This window comes from Diorhabda sublineata, chromosome 11, assembly GCF_026230105.1.
Source record: "Diorhabda sublineata isolate icDioSubl1.1 chromosome 11, icDioSubl1.1, whole genome shotgun sequence".
Classification (NCBI taxonomy): Eukaryota; Metazoa; Arthropoda; class Insecta; order Coleoptera; family Chrysomelidae; genus Diorhabda; species Diorhabda sublineata.
The window spans coordinates 16,492,459-16,510,590 of record NC_079484.1 but is presented as its reverse complement, the minus strand read 5'-3'; positions in this window follow the sequence as shown (position 1 = coordinate 16,510,590).

The window sequence follows — 18,132 nt, the reverse complement described above, 5'->3', positions numbered from 1 at the left end:
CATTAAATTGCTGTGTGTTTCATACTAAGGCCTCCAATAGCCCAGTGCCAATACTTATTTAACTTTGAAATACAAGATCCTATACTGGTTAGACTGGATTTTTGTGAAACGTTACAAGAAACAAAAGCCATCAGTCCCAATTTTTTAGAATGTATCCGTTTTATCCAAGAGGTCTCATTTACGCGACAAAAAATTTTCGATTCACATAAGGCTTACTGAATAATACTAATAATAATTAATAACTTTATCAATACTTTATACTAGCATTACTTCATAATTTTTAAATCAAAATAATCCGAATACAGTACACAGTATCGAGTTTTATCAAAAATACCTTTTTGGTGTAAAATTAACTGATGTTCATTTGAAATTTTGCTTAATAAATCTGATATTGAAAAAGTTATGTCCAATACTACATGGTACGAACCTTGTAACTAGCGCCCTCTATGAGAGTCAGGCATTATAACAAATTCATTGGATTGGATGTATTAGCTATATATGTATAATTTTTTTCTTCAACGCCCTTTATCTTCATTATGGAAGGCGTAATTTGAAAGTACACATTATCAATAATATAACGAAACCAAGACTGAAGTGAGACTGAGTTGTATAATTTTAGTTTGGTAATTTTATATAAATAATATTGATGACTTGGCATATTGAGAAATATCTTTATCTAAGTTCCTTAACTAAAATAAAATAGATTGTTTGGTCTAACTTACTGTGATAAGATTTCATTAATATTTTTTTTTTAAGTTTTGTCGAGTTAGGAAAGACCCCATCCGATATCATTTGTTCATTCTAACGTAAATTGATTATATTATAGTCTGTTTAGTGTGGTTTAGTCTACCTGAAAGAGGTTCACAAGGCCACTTCTAAAAGTTGATAAGCACTTACACATCATTCTATGAGATAAAGTAATTTTGGGATAATATAAGGGTGAGTCGGGAGGAGCGCACCACACTCTATTTGTGTATTGTATACATGAAAATAATGTAAAAAATTCATATATTCTCATCCGATTTTCTTTTGTTTTCAAGTTAAAGCATATTAACAAAAAAACAAATTATTATATAAAAATTTTCTTAATCGTAGCGTTCTTTCAATAAATGTTCAAAAATACCGCCATTGACTTCTAAACATTTTCTACTTCGTCCACGAAGAGTGTTTGTTGCTCTTCCAATTAATTCATTTTATTTTGTGGACTTCATTTCTCATCTAGGCCCATAAACAAAAATCTATTGGTGTGAGGTCTGGAGATCTTGTAGGCCAATTAATGGGACCTCCACGACCAATCCAACGCCCTGGAAAACGTTCGTCCAAATGTTGCTTGACTTGACGAGCGACATGTGCAGGAGCTCCATCGTGCTGATAGTACATCTGCCTTCTAAAATTTACAGGAACATCCTCTAGTAGGCCTTGTAATTCATTTTGTAAAAAATTTAGGTAGTCGTCTCCTGTGAGACGATTCTCCAAAATGAAAGGGCCAATTGAATAACTGTCAACCATATCACACCACACGTTTACAGAAAACCGATGTTGAAAATTGCTTTCGACTGTTGCGTGGGGATTTTCGTCCGACCATACCTACATGATAGTTACGAGTATTATTAATGCCATCACGAGTAAATGTAGCTTCATCCGTAAAGAGTATACTCGATACAACACGATGATTATTATTTATCCATCGACAAAACTCCATGCGAATAGCGTAATCCTCTTGTTGTACTTAGGTACTGTACTCTCTGTACGTGATAAGGATATAAGCACTGAGAAGCTTACCAGTCTCGCACAATTTGTTAAAAACTCTAATAAATACGTTTTTATCGGGATATCTTTGGTGTGGAAAACGTTGACGATATTCTTTAGCAGCAACTGTAGCATTTCTATTACAGAAACCATAAATAAAAACCATATTTGCATATTCTAAATTTGAATAAGTATCTGGCATTTTGCAACACTAACATATGAGTTTTTCACATTATTTTCACGTGTATAATACACTCCCAGAGCTTGGTGCGCTCCTCCCGACTCACCCTGTAAGTATAGGTAGCTTACAATTTCTTTAATTATTTTTCCACATTAAATCAACATAGGAAATGATTAGTATTAAAACTAATCTATCAGTCAAATTTATCTAAAATTTATACGGATGACATCAAAAGCACAGTGAAAACCATAAATACAATTACCTTACCAAGAATATTGTAAATCTCTTTGATGAACTCATTCATTAGTCAAATGTCCGACTACCCGCCCCCTTATCTATCCGTTTAATATATTTTTAGCTCATTTTTTATAAAAAATCTATCTGTAGCCACGATATCTCCTCACGAGAAGCATCTATCGAGCTCGGGAATTTTGCATTTAATTCCTGTATAGCTGTAGATGAGCTGAAGCGAAAAAAATTTTGGGCATGATTAGGAGATTAGGAGAAAATGAACTAAATCAACTAAAATGTGATCCCATTGATTCCATTGGTCAAATGACTCAAAATGACATGAATTGACAACATAACATATCGATCAACATCAAACGACAATAGACGTCAATTGGTTTCAATGGACGTCAATTCATGTCATTTGAGGTCATTTTTCATTTCATAAACGAATTGTTATGAGAATCGTTGAGATATGATGAGGACGAAATTATCAAATAAATGAAATATTGATCTTTTTCTAGTTTCACTTTTCATGTAAACTTCGTTTGATAAATTAAGATTTCTGTTGATTGCGAATTAAGTAGAACCAAAGTACATCAAACGCAACTAACCTGCGGGAACATACACGCTAAACAACATCCCAATACAAGTTCTGTATAGGAAAAGAATTGTACCATCCAAATTTGATCAAATCCTACCTCAAACATTTCTAAATCAATAAAAAAGACAAACCCAACATGAACCTCTCTCATAATTTATAGAGGATCGACGTTTAACCACTTCCACAAATGTTGACAGTAGTTTTAGTTATAGAAATATAGAATTATTTTTATTTGAAAAAAATCGTTGGATTATAAGATGATCATTTGCTTTGAGAAGATTCTCTAATTTCATCGAATATGTGATATGACGTTATCAATCAATCAACTACTTGCACTACCTTCTTGGTCTTATATTTCTTCATTTAAAAATTGACAAATATCCTTCAAAAGGGATTAATTGTAATTTTTGTTGCCACCGGAACGGCAGTGTTTCATTTTGTGTTTCGCTTTTCTCTTCCCACTCTTAAAAGTTGATGATCTACTATTTCGAAGCCACGAGAATCAATATTGAAAAATAAATATTTTGTTAATATTTGACACAAAAATATTGCGAAACTGCATCTCATTACATTTTCAGTGTTTTCATATTTTTTGTTGTTTATGAATGGGAGTCAATATCAAAGTTACTAGTGGAAATCAAAATTGTGATGAAATAAATTACCTTTTTGGTTTTTAGAATTTATTTGTCAAAAATAAGAATTTATTTAGAGTGCAAAATTAAAATACAAACTATAAGTAATATATCAGATTCACATAAAATCATACTTCATCTATTCTACACACCAGAGCCGGACTTAGAGTCATCGTGGCCCCCGGGCCAAAATACTTAAGGGGCCTATGTAAGGCGGGCGTTTTACTTGAATTCTTACATCAAGTTGATTTCTCATTATAGTCAATTTATTCATTATTTCTAAATAAAAATAGTACAAAATTACGTTCATAAATTAAAAACATTTTTTTCTTATTTTGCTACTAACAAATTCTTCAATAACACTAGTGCAGTCAATCGATTTCAGTAGATCATTTTCAATACACAATACGCTATATTGATTTAGTTTGCAGTGTTTCCTATGTTTCGCAATGTACGAGGTGATTTCAAGAATGCCTAAAAAACAAGCGCTCGCGTACACTCGTAAATATGTAATAAAATATCTACAGCTCATCCGGGGGAAGCGTAGTTTCTAACTCGTCGTTGTGATTTTAAAAAATAAATCAGCGATACCATGTATTGGGCGCAACTTCGAGCTTTCATTTTTTTAAATATGATTTTTCGGAACTTTTAAAATGATTGCGCATAAAAAAATTTATGTTGATTCTGAACATTGGCTATGGTTGTATTTTTTCGCTTGCATTCATATGTTTAAAAATCAATCATATGGCTCGTCGCGAGGCCCCCCCGCAGCGGGGGCCCCCGCCGCACGCCCGGGTTGGCCCATGCCTAAGTCCGGTTCTGCTGTACACATCTTCATATTTATGAAAACTGCTTAATCTGCACTGCAAACAGCGTCTTTAAAAACAATTGAATACAACATTGTACCAATAAGAAATGCGTTAAAAAACATCATTAATTGCGTATTAAATAAACAAACTCAAAATAATAATAATTTAACTAATACTTAATAATAATCCTTTTGCGGGTACGTTCAAAATAAAAATTTCCTCATCACACCTGCCTGTAATTAAAGAACTACCCATTCCTGAAGAAGTAGGAGAGGATATTATGGTCGTTCCAAAAGATAGTTTAGTAACCAGCTCTTATGATGAGCAAATTCTTCTTTCTTATGTTGTTGAATTAATTCGTGGTTAAATTTTTTCATTATCAAAATTTTTGTATATAATATCGTATTATGTACTGAATGTACCTACTGAATAGGAAAGTTTTTATTACTTTGGAAATTAAAAGTCGTTTACGTGTAAAACAGGACCTTTCATTTATTTCATTTACATATGAATCCAGAAATCCAAAGTATGACTGCAGCTGACAACATATTTTTCTGATCAGCATTAAGAAGGAGAACAATCTGTGCATATGAAAAGTTGCCGTCAAAATACGTTAAATAAGGGTGGCGTGACATTATCATAAATAGCTAGACACTTGTTCCCTTTTTCTCACAAATAAGATTCTCCTTCTCTTAATTCTCTATAGTATTTTCCACTGTCGCAATTTGAAATTTTTCGACGTTTCGGTTTCCATTTTGAAGAGAGGAAGATTAGTCATTCGTTGATCTAAGAAATGATTCTAATCTGTGATCGTAATCTTCTCACTCCATCCAACGAATCACCCTTTTCAGCTGATTTCAAGATTTCAATCTAAATATAATCTTGGAAATCTACAGAACTGCGATGTGAGTAATACATCTACAAACCCTCACATCTGATTCAAAATCAAAAAAAAAAAAAATTTGCGTGAAAATCGCTCGTTATGAAAAATACTGCTTTTTCCAATTGCTTGCTTTAACAACATAAATAGGAAAACAAAATTCGTAATATTTGTAATACATTTTCTATAAATAATATTCATTTAAATTATATTTGTGCAATGGAGAGATTCAGAAAAATCAAATAAGGCTAAAAAAATTCGCATGTATAGTCCATTTGAAATAATTCTTTACCAACCTAGAAGTAGGTATATGCTTCATATCTACTGAAATCGATGAATCATATCATTAAGAGCTTATGCCACCAGTCTTGTCAGAAACATGTGAAGATAAACATTTAGGAAACTTGGAGCTCGCGCAAGATCGAGAGAATTCCGCTCGAGTATAGTGCGGGTCATCAAATAGCGAAAATCTTATCTAAGCAAAAAAAGATAAAAAACCCCTACTGTAAACTGAAAAAACTTTTTCGCCACTGCATTACAATATTCAATTTTCAGAATAAGTGAATCATTTAAAAGTATAGATAAACAACTTCATTACACAACAAAATAATCCCTTCGAATTCCTAAATAAAACTAAATCAAAAAAAGTGGAAAAACAATGAACATAAATAGGGTATTATCCATAATACGGAATATTTTTTATTTCCTTCAGGTAGGTACTTTTAGTAGGGTTTCCGATTCACAGTCAGTAGTTAGTTGTTAGCTGTGCAAGTGTGCGGTGTATTTAAGGTCTGATTATTCTTTATTAAAAATTTTGTGAACAATATGTGGCAACCGTGGCTTCAAGATTTGCAGATTCGGTAAAAACGTGCTACTAGCACAAAGAGTTAAACAGTTAAACAAAAACGGCAATATCTATCAACAGATGGTTAAAAACTGATATGTAGTCGAGGAATATCCAGAAAAGGTACTACATAGTAAAAAATGTTTCTGTCAAAGACTTTGACTAAACATGAGGAATTTTTTAGGAAGTTTTTTCAACATGAAACCTGTTAGATCAATTCCAATATGCGAAACAATTAACGATATCTTCGCTTCGGAACTTCAAGGTATTCTTACAGTACTGGAAAGAAAACATATCCTTGAGGTATTTTCGGTACGAACACTGGTAACATTTTTTAAAGAGTAAAGAGCAAGTACCTAGTAATGGAAATTAGTCGTTTGATATAGTAGAGAAATGAGTATATGACCAAAATTCTGGAGTAGGTATCGTAATGAAGGGAGACAAATCTATCATTTGGCTGGACAAATGATAATTAGGAATGTAAAACGAAATTAGGTACAAGAGGTAAACGCATATGCATATTACATTGCGGTGGGTTTGGATAATTGATGCGTTATCATTAAATTCTAAGCATGTTGAGGGTAGTTCTTTAGATCACCACTAAGATATTAAAGAGACCTTGATTTAAAAAAAAACTTGTACCAAAACTACATACTACACACAGTGTACCTAATTGTGTTAAATAACACCTCGTATTATTCAAGAAAAATTCGTATTTATATTCGTATATTCGCCGTACCCCGAACATTATTTCGCAGAGAATGTCAGTATTGTTACAAGGCGATCTTGATTTTGATTAAACCATATCCAGCCATGTCCGGTCAAAGGGTAATTAAAGATGCAAGGTGTGGCTAGGCATAGAAAATGAAATGATTTCGTTTTGATCAGCAAAGCATTTCCACCGAATTACAATGAGTGGAATGTCCAGCGAGCAACAATAAAACTTCATCAGCTGGTTTCCTTGGTATAAAATGAGTTTTAAGCCAGGATAAGAATATTGATGAAGTGATCTTACATATAACCAGTAGATGTCGTTACGGATACAGCTTTCGAGCCTCTTTCGACGAGCACATGTCCTGCACGATTAGTTAATTGTGAGCCTGTCTCGTCCTTATTAAATATGCAATCGGTTTTTGAATCATTTTCTAGAAAATTCTTTTCTAGATAAAACGGAAGTTCATTTCATCCGGTTCATACATTGACATCAAGCCTTTTAATACTCCTCAGATACTCTTAAAACGATGTCGAGATTTTTACTTAGAAGCATTCATAAGTAAATCATATCTCCAACTTACTAAATTTGTGTTGTATATTTAACTGTTCGGAAAACTGAAAGGCCTTCATTGTTAACGGAAAATCTCTTTCTTGCATAATTTTAAAATGGTTGGAATTTTTTTTAACGAGCATCAGTGCCACCTGGGTTGGATCAATATATGGATTTAACCTATTGTTGACCATTCACAAACACTGAAAATATTGTTCCAAATGCGTGCCGGTAGGATAGTCGTGAAAAGGGAAGAATTTTATTTTAACAGAATAAAAATTAGGCATTATGTACATAGTAAAAGGTGCACTTATTTTTTATTGAACCTTGTACAAAAAAATACATTATACAGAAATCAAATTACAAAACATCATAATATTCTTCATCATCTGAGGAACTGTCATCTTCTCTTGACGCGTTATAATTAATGGGTCGACGGTCAGATCGATCAAGCTCCCACGTTTTCTCCTCTTCTTTAATGACATGCTGGACTGCTTTTCACCAGTTCTCTGGTGTCACCTCTTTAATGACTAGATCGAACAGTAGCTCAACGTCTTTCATTTTGAATGTCGTGTTATGTCTTGCTACAAATCCTTTCACTTGCGCCCATATAAGTTCTATAGGATTTAGATCGCAACGATATGGCGGTGTGCGCAACTAAGTTATACTATGTTTTTCTGCTATATCTTCCACGGCGTATTTCATAAAACGATGTTTGTGTACATTTCCTATAGCTAAAAGTTCTTTTTTCATCAAATTATCTTCAAATTCAATACTTTTGGTGGTTAACCAGTCAATAATTTCTTGTTTTCACCAAGATGAAGTTGGAATCTTCTCTATGCGTCGAGAATGATAACTTGCGTTATCCATAACCACCACTTCAAAAACATCCGAATCCACCTCGTGGTAATTTCCCGTATGGCACGACTGAAAGGTTAGCAGATCTTCTTTTAAAAATCCCTCTTCGCTTCCAATATGGACGATTGTTAATCTTTTCCCTTTACCTGAAGGCACCTCAATACCCGTTGACAGGCCTTTCATGAAAGCTTGGCGAGCACTGGATATAAATTTGACTTGCCACATTTTTAGTACTGTATAACGTTCATTAATCCACGTCTCATCAATATAAAAGATTTTCTTTTGCTCTGTTCTGTATTGCTTTATACTTCTTAAGTATTTTTGTCGCAAGCGAAAAATTTCATCGCTTTCTAGTAAAAGGGCTTTACGGTTATGTTTTTCCCAGGCAAAATCCATATTTCTCAAAGTGGTCCATAAAAGTTTTTTAGTTATCAACGGAATACTGTCATCCTGGCCAAGCTCCATTAAAATCTTTCTATTTTAAAATAAAAAGAGTGAACTTTTCTTCGAATTACACTTTTGTTGTCTTCATCAAGGACTTTTACTGGTCTGCCCAGAACCGGACTTAGGCATGGGCCAACCCGGGCGTGCGGCGGGGGCCCCCGCTGCGAGGGGGCCTCGCGACGAGCCATATGATTGATTTTTAAACATATGAATGCAAGCGAAAAAATACATCCATAGCCAATGTTCAGAATCAACATAAATTTTTTTATGCGCAATCATTTTAAAATTCCGAAAAATCATATTTAAAAAAATGAAAGCTCGAAGTTGCGTCCAATGCATGGTATCGCTGATTTATTTTTTAAAATCACAACGACGAGTTAGAAACTACGCTTCCCCCGGATGAGCTGTAGATATTTTATTACATATTTACGACTGTACGCGAGCGCTTGTTTTTTAGACTTTCTTGAAATCACCTCGCACATTGCGAAACATAGGAAACACTGCATTCTCGGAACAAGTGATCGTGTTTTATTTTGCCGAGCTCTACTCGCATCAATGAAATCGATTGACTGCACTAGTGTTATTGAAGAATTTGTAGGTAGTAAAATAAGAAAAAAATGTTTTTAATTTATGAACGTAATTTTGTACTATTTTTAGTTAGAAATAATGAATAAATTGACTATAATGAAAAATCAACTTGATATAAGAATTCACGTAAAACGCCCGCCTTACATAGGCCCCTTAAGTATTTTGGCCCGGGGGCCACCATGACTCTAAGTCCGGCTCTGGGTCTACCTGAACTTTTTTTGGGAGGTTCCACTTGGCTATTGCTATTGCTATTTTTCCCCCTCGCAATAATTTAAAAACGGTGGACCTTCCAACTCCAATCATTCGGGAACATCGGTCGACAATTTCTTCTACAGTAAATTTCGGGTAATCGTATTTTATACAATCGTGTACATTTAAAATAATAAGTTTTTCATTCACTGATAGTGGAGAATTATTGGAACATCTTTTCGCTGGTGCAAATGTCGCCATTTTATTACTTAATCTTATAATACTATTTACGGCTTTACAGCAAATAGTGATGCGTTAAATTGAACAAATATACTTATAAAGGTCTAAATCTTTTGGGTGAGGCACCATTGCCCTTACGGCGCATGGTTAAGCCGAATCTGGTAGGTATAGGATTGGAATTAGAATGAGGCACTAATAGAAGGTTAAACGGTACCCCTGTTAACCGTAAATCGTAACTGTATAATCTACTACCTAAGTAACCCCTACACAATATTCCGATATTGACACTTCAGGCCAGAAAATATACTTTTCCTAATTCTCTTATGCAATTACTTCAAATTTTAATATTACAAATAATACTATTTCAAGACCTACGCCTATGGCCGACACCCAAATTGAGCCGAACTGGACGGAAATACCCATAATATTACTCTACACATTTCCGAAATAGACTATAGTACTTATAAAATTTTAGCAGCACCGTATAAATTGAAAGCTCGTTTACTTATATTTTTATTTATTTTTGCGCAATATTTTACTACTTATACGAAGCAATGTGATCGTAACAACACACTATCTGGCGGATATTACTGTATATTATTTCCAACAGCCATATATTCCGAACGTAATGAAATATATCCTTTCAAAAATATATTTTACTGCACAAAACTTGTGCTCTGGTAGACCCATGACAAAACTTTTGTCAAAAAATTTTTTTTGCAAAGGAAAATCTCCACCCAAACCAAATATGCAGTTTAGTCATCCGACCCAGGAGACATTTTCAAAAATTTCGTCATGGCCCACCTCTGGCCTGCTCATTAGTGGAACGCCCTGTTTCACGCCCCACGATCGCAGCCATTATATTGGAGGCGTGCTCTGACCATCTAAATGATCTGTTGCATTCATTTATTGGTCGTCTGTAGTAGCCTATGACTAAACATTTTAATACAGCCATTTTGTTTATTTGAAATTAAAATTTCAGTAAGTGATCATTGTATTCAAATAGAAAGCGAATATTTTTAACGAGTAGTATAGATAGATGCTTATCAAGATTTTGTTCGAGTCAATTTTGAAGACAGATTCCAGTTTAACAGAAATTTGGTTAAACTAACGGAAAACTTACCTACAGTATCGTATGTGCTTGAGAGATTAAGCGAATAAACATTGGATATAGAAGAGAAAATGTAAACTGATTACACAGACAGCAAATGTCTGTGATGAAAAAGAAAGAATGAGAACGAATTGGAAGTCACTGAAGAAATAAAAAAAATAAACTAAAGATACCCAGATAAGGATCTGGTATATAAAAAGCATCGATAATAAAGAAGAGAAAGTAACAAAACGAAGGAATCAATTAGTAATTATAACAGAATCCACGAGAAAAGACGAGACCTTATCAAAACAGGTACTTACTAAGTACAATATCTGAAAAGGTATATATAATTTGCTTCAGATGTCAAAAACTAACAGAAGTAACTAAGTATAATGAACAAGAGATGAAATTGGACCAACTACAGAAACTTTGGAACGTTGAAAAGGGAAATTAAAAGAACAAAAGAGGAAAATTGTATTGATATAAATAATCGAAGTAATATATTTAAAATAAAACAAGGAAAAGGATCAAACATAACATCGTATTCTGGTTATTTTCTTTCTTCAGGAGAATGCTGTATTTTAGTCTGTGGTTATTTGTTACACAGCAGTGTTGATTAAAATCAATCTAGGTCTTTATATACATTTTATTTACATCTTCATATATATACATCATCTATCACTTATATCTTATAAAACCAACCATGTGCTAAAAAACCCGGTAAAACAATATATTCACTTAACCTTACTTTTCTCAATAATAATCAACTACAAAAAACAAAACTATGTACATAGAACATTAAACTACAATTTCTACAAATCAAGCGCCATCTCTATAAGAAAGCATTAACTTAAAATAACTCCTAAAGATTTCTATTATAACATAGTCAAATCAATCAAAGAATATTGAATGTTTGACCGCAGTTTGGAAAAACTCATAAAGTTATTTGCTTCCATGAGATATTCAAATATAATTGGATGTAAGGGTCTATCATGTTTTCTTCAAATGCATTTTTTTATATTCGAAGATGCTATGCAACAAAATGGGATCTAAAAACAAAAAAAGATCAGTTTGGGCAGTAACTTCGAACTAGGAAGGATAGGAGGAGCATGAATAATGGGCGCTATAGTCTTAGGGTCGAGGACATTCAAAATATCGTGTTAGCAAGGAAATGCTATAACACAATAGGGTTTATGTTCATGTCAACAAAAAAATTAAAGGGCCATGAACTTGCTTGCTTTATAAAAAATGAGCCTAAGCTCTGCCACAAATAGCAAGCATTCAGTTCTTTTCGTCCATGAAGAGCTTTTTCTCCTAAATTTTTGTTTGGAAAAATTCTTATTTAAATTAAGTATTATAATTATTGTACAATGGCAAATTCTATTTTTTTCAAATAGGTAGCTCCAAAAATCAATTGCAATATATATGAAGTAAGTAATTATTGTAAATTTTTCAACTAGAATTCGAATTTTGATTGTTTATATCAATAATGCCATCTATTGCGATCTATTTAGAAAGTACAATTGTTACTAGCGCAATGAGGTGGTTGAAACACGAACAAATTTCTCCATATGATATATCAACTTTATAAATTCCATTAATAGGTCAATTAATTGGTAGATTTTTCAATTGGTTTGGGTCTTTTAATCGGGAGTAAGTTAGCATGCAAAATTTCATATTCAATTGATTGGGTAACAGGGAAGGTAGTTGAATATGAATACCAAATTTAGACTAACAATGCGATTTGATAAAGTCTGATGACAATTACTAGAAAAATATGTATATGAAAAGAAAACATTCATAGATTAAATTGTCAACAATAAAATTCATGGAATAGAAGCATTAATGGGGAAAACTGAGAGAAAAATATGATAAGAAAACAGCACGTACTAACACGTAGAAAGACCAACAGAGTCGATTATGCAATGGTATGGATTATGATTAAGAAGAACAGACGGATGAGGAAATTGCAGAAGAAATGTGCAATACTAAATAGATGTATTGGCCAGTTAAAAATATGATAGAGAGGAGAAAGACAAATACCGAAATAAAAATATATTTGATTTTATATTGGAGAAGGGAGACCAGAAAATAGTGATATGAGTTTTATGACAAAAAAAGTATTGAAAAAATGAACAAGTCGCAAAAAATTATACATATCTAAAAAAACATTAAGGATGTGAACGCAAAAATAGGATAAGAAATCTATTTGAAGAATGCCAGGAGGGAATCTACAGTTAATGAGAATATTATTAATATTGGAGGGCGAATATGTAAATTGGCCATGAATATCATTTTCAAACAATAAATAAACTGTTTGGAATATGGATCAATTATCGAGGACATGAAACAACCAGACAAAAAAATAATAATGCTTAAGATGATGAGAAATTCAAAAGGAAAAATTGAATTTGAAAGAAACGCTGGAATATGGTAACGTACAACACGAGGGTATCTACTCCCAGCGGTATTGTTTAACATTGCAGTGGAAGGCATAATAAGGGAAAGTAATGTGATATTCATCAGCATTAAATTAAAACAAATAATTCAAGAAATCTGATACGTAAAAATTTACATACCTCGAACGACTACTGGGGAAATGCTGTAATTGTCTGCCATTAGAAATCGTAGGTGTCGAATATCCTAATTGGACAAGACATCATTCAATTACAAATTGATACGAATTAAAAGTTACACTGGTCAAAATTATACCTATAACACACACGTTCAATACTCTTTTTCTCACAATATTTAAAAATATATAATTGAAAATATTTTTGATAATTGAGATTAACTTTTACACAAGAATATTTTCCAAACTCTACAGGATGAGTAAAAAACAGTAGGAATTTATGTTACAATCGTTATGTTATAAATTTTTCTTATTTTGACCAGTGTTACTTTCAATATTGAAAAATCTTAACAAATTTCCCTTAACTTCAAAATTCGAATGTTTTTATCAATAAAATTTACTCGACAACAAATGGAAAGTTTCCACTTACTCGAAGATATTTGATCACTTGAATTAGTCAATAAATTGGAGTGGTTGTGAGACAGACCGGAAGAATCTTGATCCGTATTTTGGTTACTGGGCGTTATCGATATCACCATATACTGCTTATTAGGTTCCACTTTGAGAACAGTAACAGGAATTTGTCTTTCAATTACTTTTTTGATATCTGATTATTATCAGGACTCCTCTTCCCCTTCAGATATATTTCCTGAAATTAAAAGAGAATTATAACAAAAAAATGCAATCCCAATTTCTTATATCTTCTTCTTCTTATTCCTGCGTTAAGTCCAAGGACTTGTGTTTACTGGGTGATGTTTAATCTTATTTGTGATTCTGATGACCAGCTATCTTGCCATCTTTTTTGTGGTCTTCCTCTTGATCTTTTCCCTTCGGGTTTTCTATCTCTTATGCTCTTTGCTAGTCTGTGCTCCTCCATTCTCGTTACTCGTTGATTCCAATTTCTTCTTCTCTCCCGTCCCCTTCTTACTATATCCTGAATATTTACATTGTTGCCGGATATCTTCGTTTCTTACATGGTCTCGTCTAGTCTTTCCTATTATGCATCTTAATGTTTTCATCTCAGTTGTTTTTAGTGTTTGTTTTGTTTTCTTTGTATCGGCTCTGGTTTCTATGGCATACGTCATTTTGTCCATAATCAGGTAAAATAGAAATGGACTTAAGCTGTCTCCTTGTCTTATATCTGTGCTCACCTTTATTTCTTCAGATACCTTTCCCTCAGCTTTTATTTTAGTAGAGCAGTTGTAATTGAGCTCATCTATAATTTTTATTATTTTAGGAGATTCATTTTTTTCTTTAAGTAAGTATACTATGTCATTGAGTCGTATTTTATCGAATGCTTTTGTTAGGTCCACGAAACACATGAAGATAGGCTTGTTGTATTCTATTGACTTTTCCACTAATTGGCAAATTGTTGGCATCTGTTGTTGATCTGTTCTTTCCAAGACCTTGCTGTTCTTCGCATATTGGGATTGTTGGGATTGTTGCTCTTAGTTCTAGCAGTGATATTCCCCTATAGTTTGATGACTTGTTCTAATCTCCTTTTTTAAATATTAATGTAGTCAAACTTTTATTCCACTCTAGAGGTATCTTTTCTTCTTCAATGATTTTATTGAAAATTTTTTGTTATTTCCTTTATTAGCTTTGGTCCTCCATATTTAATTTGTTGGTTTGTGATCGTATTTTCTCCTGGTGCTTTTCGATTTTTCAGTTCACGTATTGCTTTTTTCACGTGGTTTTATGCTATTACCCAATTTGAGCCTATTGTTTCTGTTTTGTCTTGAGCATTATTTTCTTTTGAATTATATAGATTTTCAAAGTATTTTGTGCATTCTTCCATTTTTTTTGAGTTAATCTTTATGTATTCATTTTAGTTGATCGTAATAGTTTCCACACTCTTTTTTGACTTCGATAAAAATCGTGCTCGATGTCTTTCGTGAATCTTTCCCAATATTCCTCTTTGATGGTTTTTATCCTTGCATTCACCCTATTTCTTGTTGCTATATAATTTGCGTGCTCTTCGGGTATTTTGTTAATTCTATATTTTAAGTGTGCGTCTCTTTTTTCTTTGCATATGATTTTTACCCCTTCTGTAAACCAGGGTTTGTTGCCTTTTTTTATTATTTACATTTATCTTTCTTGTTCCAAGTGCTTCTCTTGAAGCTGTTATTCTGTTGTTGATTATTCTTTCTCAGCATTGTTCTACATCATCGTTTCGTTTTCTATTTTTAATTCTAAGTAGTCTATTTTGATACAGGATTTTTGTACTTTCGGTTTCTAGTGATTCTATTTTAGTTTTCTGTAGTCTTATTTTGCTTAACACTAATTGATGGTCGGATCCTATGTTGGCTGAGGATAGTACTCGAACATCCAGTATGTTCCTGGGCTGTGTTTTTATTAGTTATCATGTAATCTATTACGGATTTCCTTCCTCTTGTATCTGCCCAAGTATATGTGTGTTGAGGTTTGCGTTGGTAGAACGTGTTGTTAATTCTTAGTTCGTTGTGTGCACATTATTCTATTAGCATTTCACCTCGGTCATTTACTACATCTTCATTAAATTTTCCTTTAACTCTATCTAGTATTTCGTTTTCCACTCTTGCGTTCAGGTTTCCCATGATAATTATTCTGTCTTTAGATGGTATGTTATTAAGTTCGTCTTGTAATTGGTCGCAGAAGGCTACATATTCTTCCGCTGGTTTGGCGGCATTTGGTGCATAGGTCGATATAGTCGATAGATCGTTGATGTTCTTTCGATATTCAATGTTGCTATTAGTATTCTATCATTTACGTACTTAATCCAACTCCCGAATTTGTTATTTTATCGGTTTTCTCTATGCCACTATATAATAATATGTAATTTTCATATTGTGTGGTCCCTTTTCCTTTGCGTCTGGTTTCCGATAGAGCACAGATATCTATTTTATGGTAGTATGGTTATTTAGTTCGATTATGATTTCTTGGTGTCTCTTGTTCCATGATCTAATATTCCAGCATGCAAATCTTAATACATTTTCCGTTTCTGTGCTCTTGCCATTGTCGTTTGTTCCCTAATCCGTCCAACATCCGAGGCTATTTTCTGTGAGCTAGATTGTTCTTTTACTTAAAGCAGGAAGCTACCCCTACCTAGAAACCCTCCTCCTTTACCCGGGCTTAGGACCGGCAGCATGACTATGAGCTACTCAATCCACCCACAATCATGCAGGCGGAGTTAATTTCTTATATATTGGTGGAAATTCATATTTTATGATTAAGTTCACTGTTGGATAACATATTTCTCTATACTATTTAGTTCAATTCGATAGAATTTTTTAAAATATAGAGAACATAGTGTTAAGTCACTGAAGCCGGTTTATCACGTGGATTGGAAATTATTGATATCAATAGTTATTTTTTAATAAAATGAAGAAAGTACCAAAAAAATCGTTTTTTTTTAAGAAAAAGTGACATCATACTTATTGAAATATATTATGAAATTTTGGAAGGAAACCAACATATCCAAGCTACATCCATAAAAAACTACAACTTATTACGAAATAATACTTTAGGAATAAATAATTCACGCAAAGAAACAATTTCTTACCTTGCCTCGATCGTAACTATATGAAGGAGTTTCATATCCACTTGTTAGAAGCCTGAATCTCTTCAGAATATTCAAGATCGTTTTTGGTTTCCCTTTGAGAACTGTCTGTAAGTTTTATTTTAGTAGGAAATTTTTTTTCTGATGATGAATTATTTATAGCATACTACAAATTTGTCGATGACTTTTGAGGGCCTGACTGGGAAAAATCACTTCAAGTTCCGTTGTACTTGATATTTTTCGAATGTTGCTCATAATTAAGTCCCGAATCGGATAATATGCCGCACACAGTTGTTTTGTCTTCATAAATAGCCTGTTTTGATATAGAGTCTAATTCCACATTTATAGAATCCAGAAAATTTCAAAAGAAAATTAAATCTCATGTTAACAGTATAATAGGAAGAATGAATAATTTTCAGTACAAATTTTGAATGAATTACATAAATTTTATCAATTTCGATAAGTAATATTTACACTCAAAATTTCAACTCAATTTTGAAAAGTATATGCATTTATGAGAATGATGTATACCAACATTAAAACTGAATAAAACTTACCAAAATGTTGTATATCAGCTAAGGCAGCAAGCGGATTGATATTGGTTACTTCCTGTTTATGACAAACTTCTTGGAGTTTTTCTAGTACATCTTTTTGCGAAGGTTGATATTTTTTCGTCCAATTTCTTTATTTTCTTCTATAATACCACTTTCTCTGATATCTTTTTTGATTTGCTAGTGAATTCACTTAAATCAATATTTCCATTTTCATAAATGAATTTGTCTACGTTGCCGTGATTAAATCATTTACTCGAAATATCCAATTGCACCTGATATTCACAAATTCTTTGTATCTCTCTAGTGGAATCTCTATTATATAATAAATTCGTGACAGGCTCATTGGAAAAATTTAAAAATGGACTCAGCATGTCAATAATGGCATCCGAAGACTCGGTGACCGTGAATCCTTTTCACATGAGTCCCTTGTCTTTTCCACTCACTTCATCACTTCTTTCACTGCAAGATCTATTTACTTCGAGATCTAAATCCATAAGAGAATTTAGAAACTCGTTTTCTTCCGCAGTTAATGTCATTGTTATTGATGATGGATTACCTAGGCAAACGAAATTCGAATTGAAATTTGTCAAATGTGGTTCATTTGTTGATCTAATATTTTAATGAAGTAAACTCAAAGAAAGTGAATAACTATACACTACGACACAATTATATACAAATAAACACTATATAGACAATAAAAATAAAATAAAATTATTGATATTTGAAATAATTCAAAATGAAATAGAAAAATTAGAAATAAAGCTAAAAATTGACGAATATATTGACATAATAATCACGAATTAAACTTAAATGGAAATCTTGTACATCTCCAAATTAGTACATTGAATAATAAAAATGATATGAA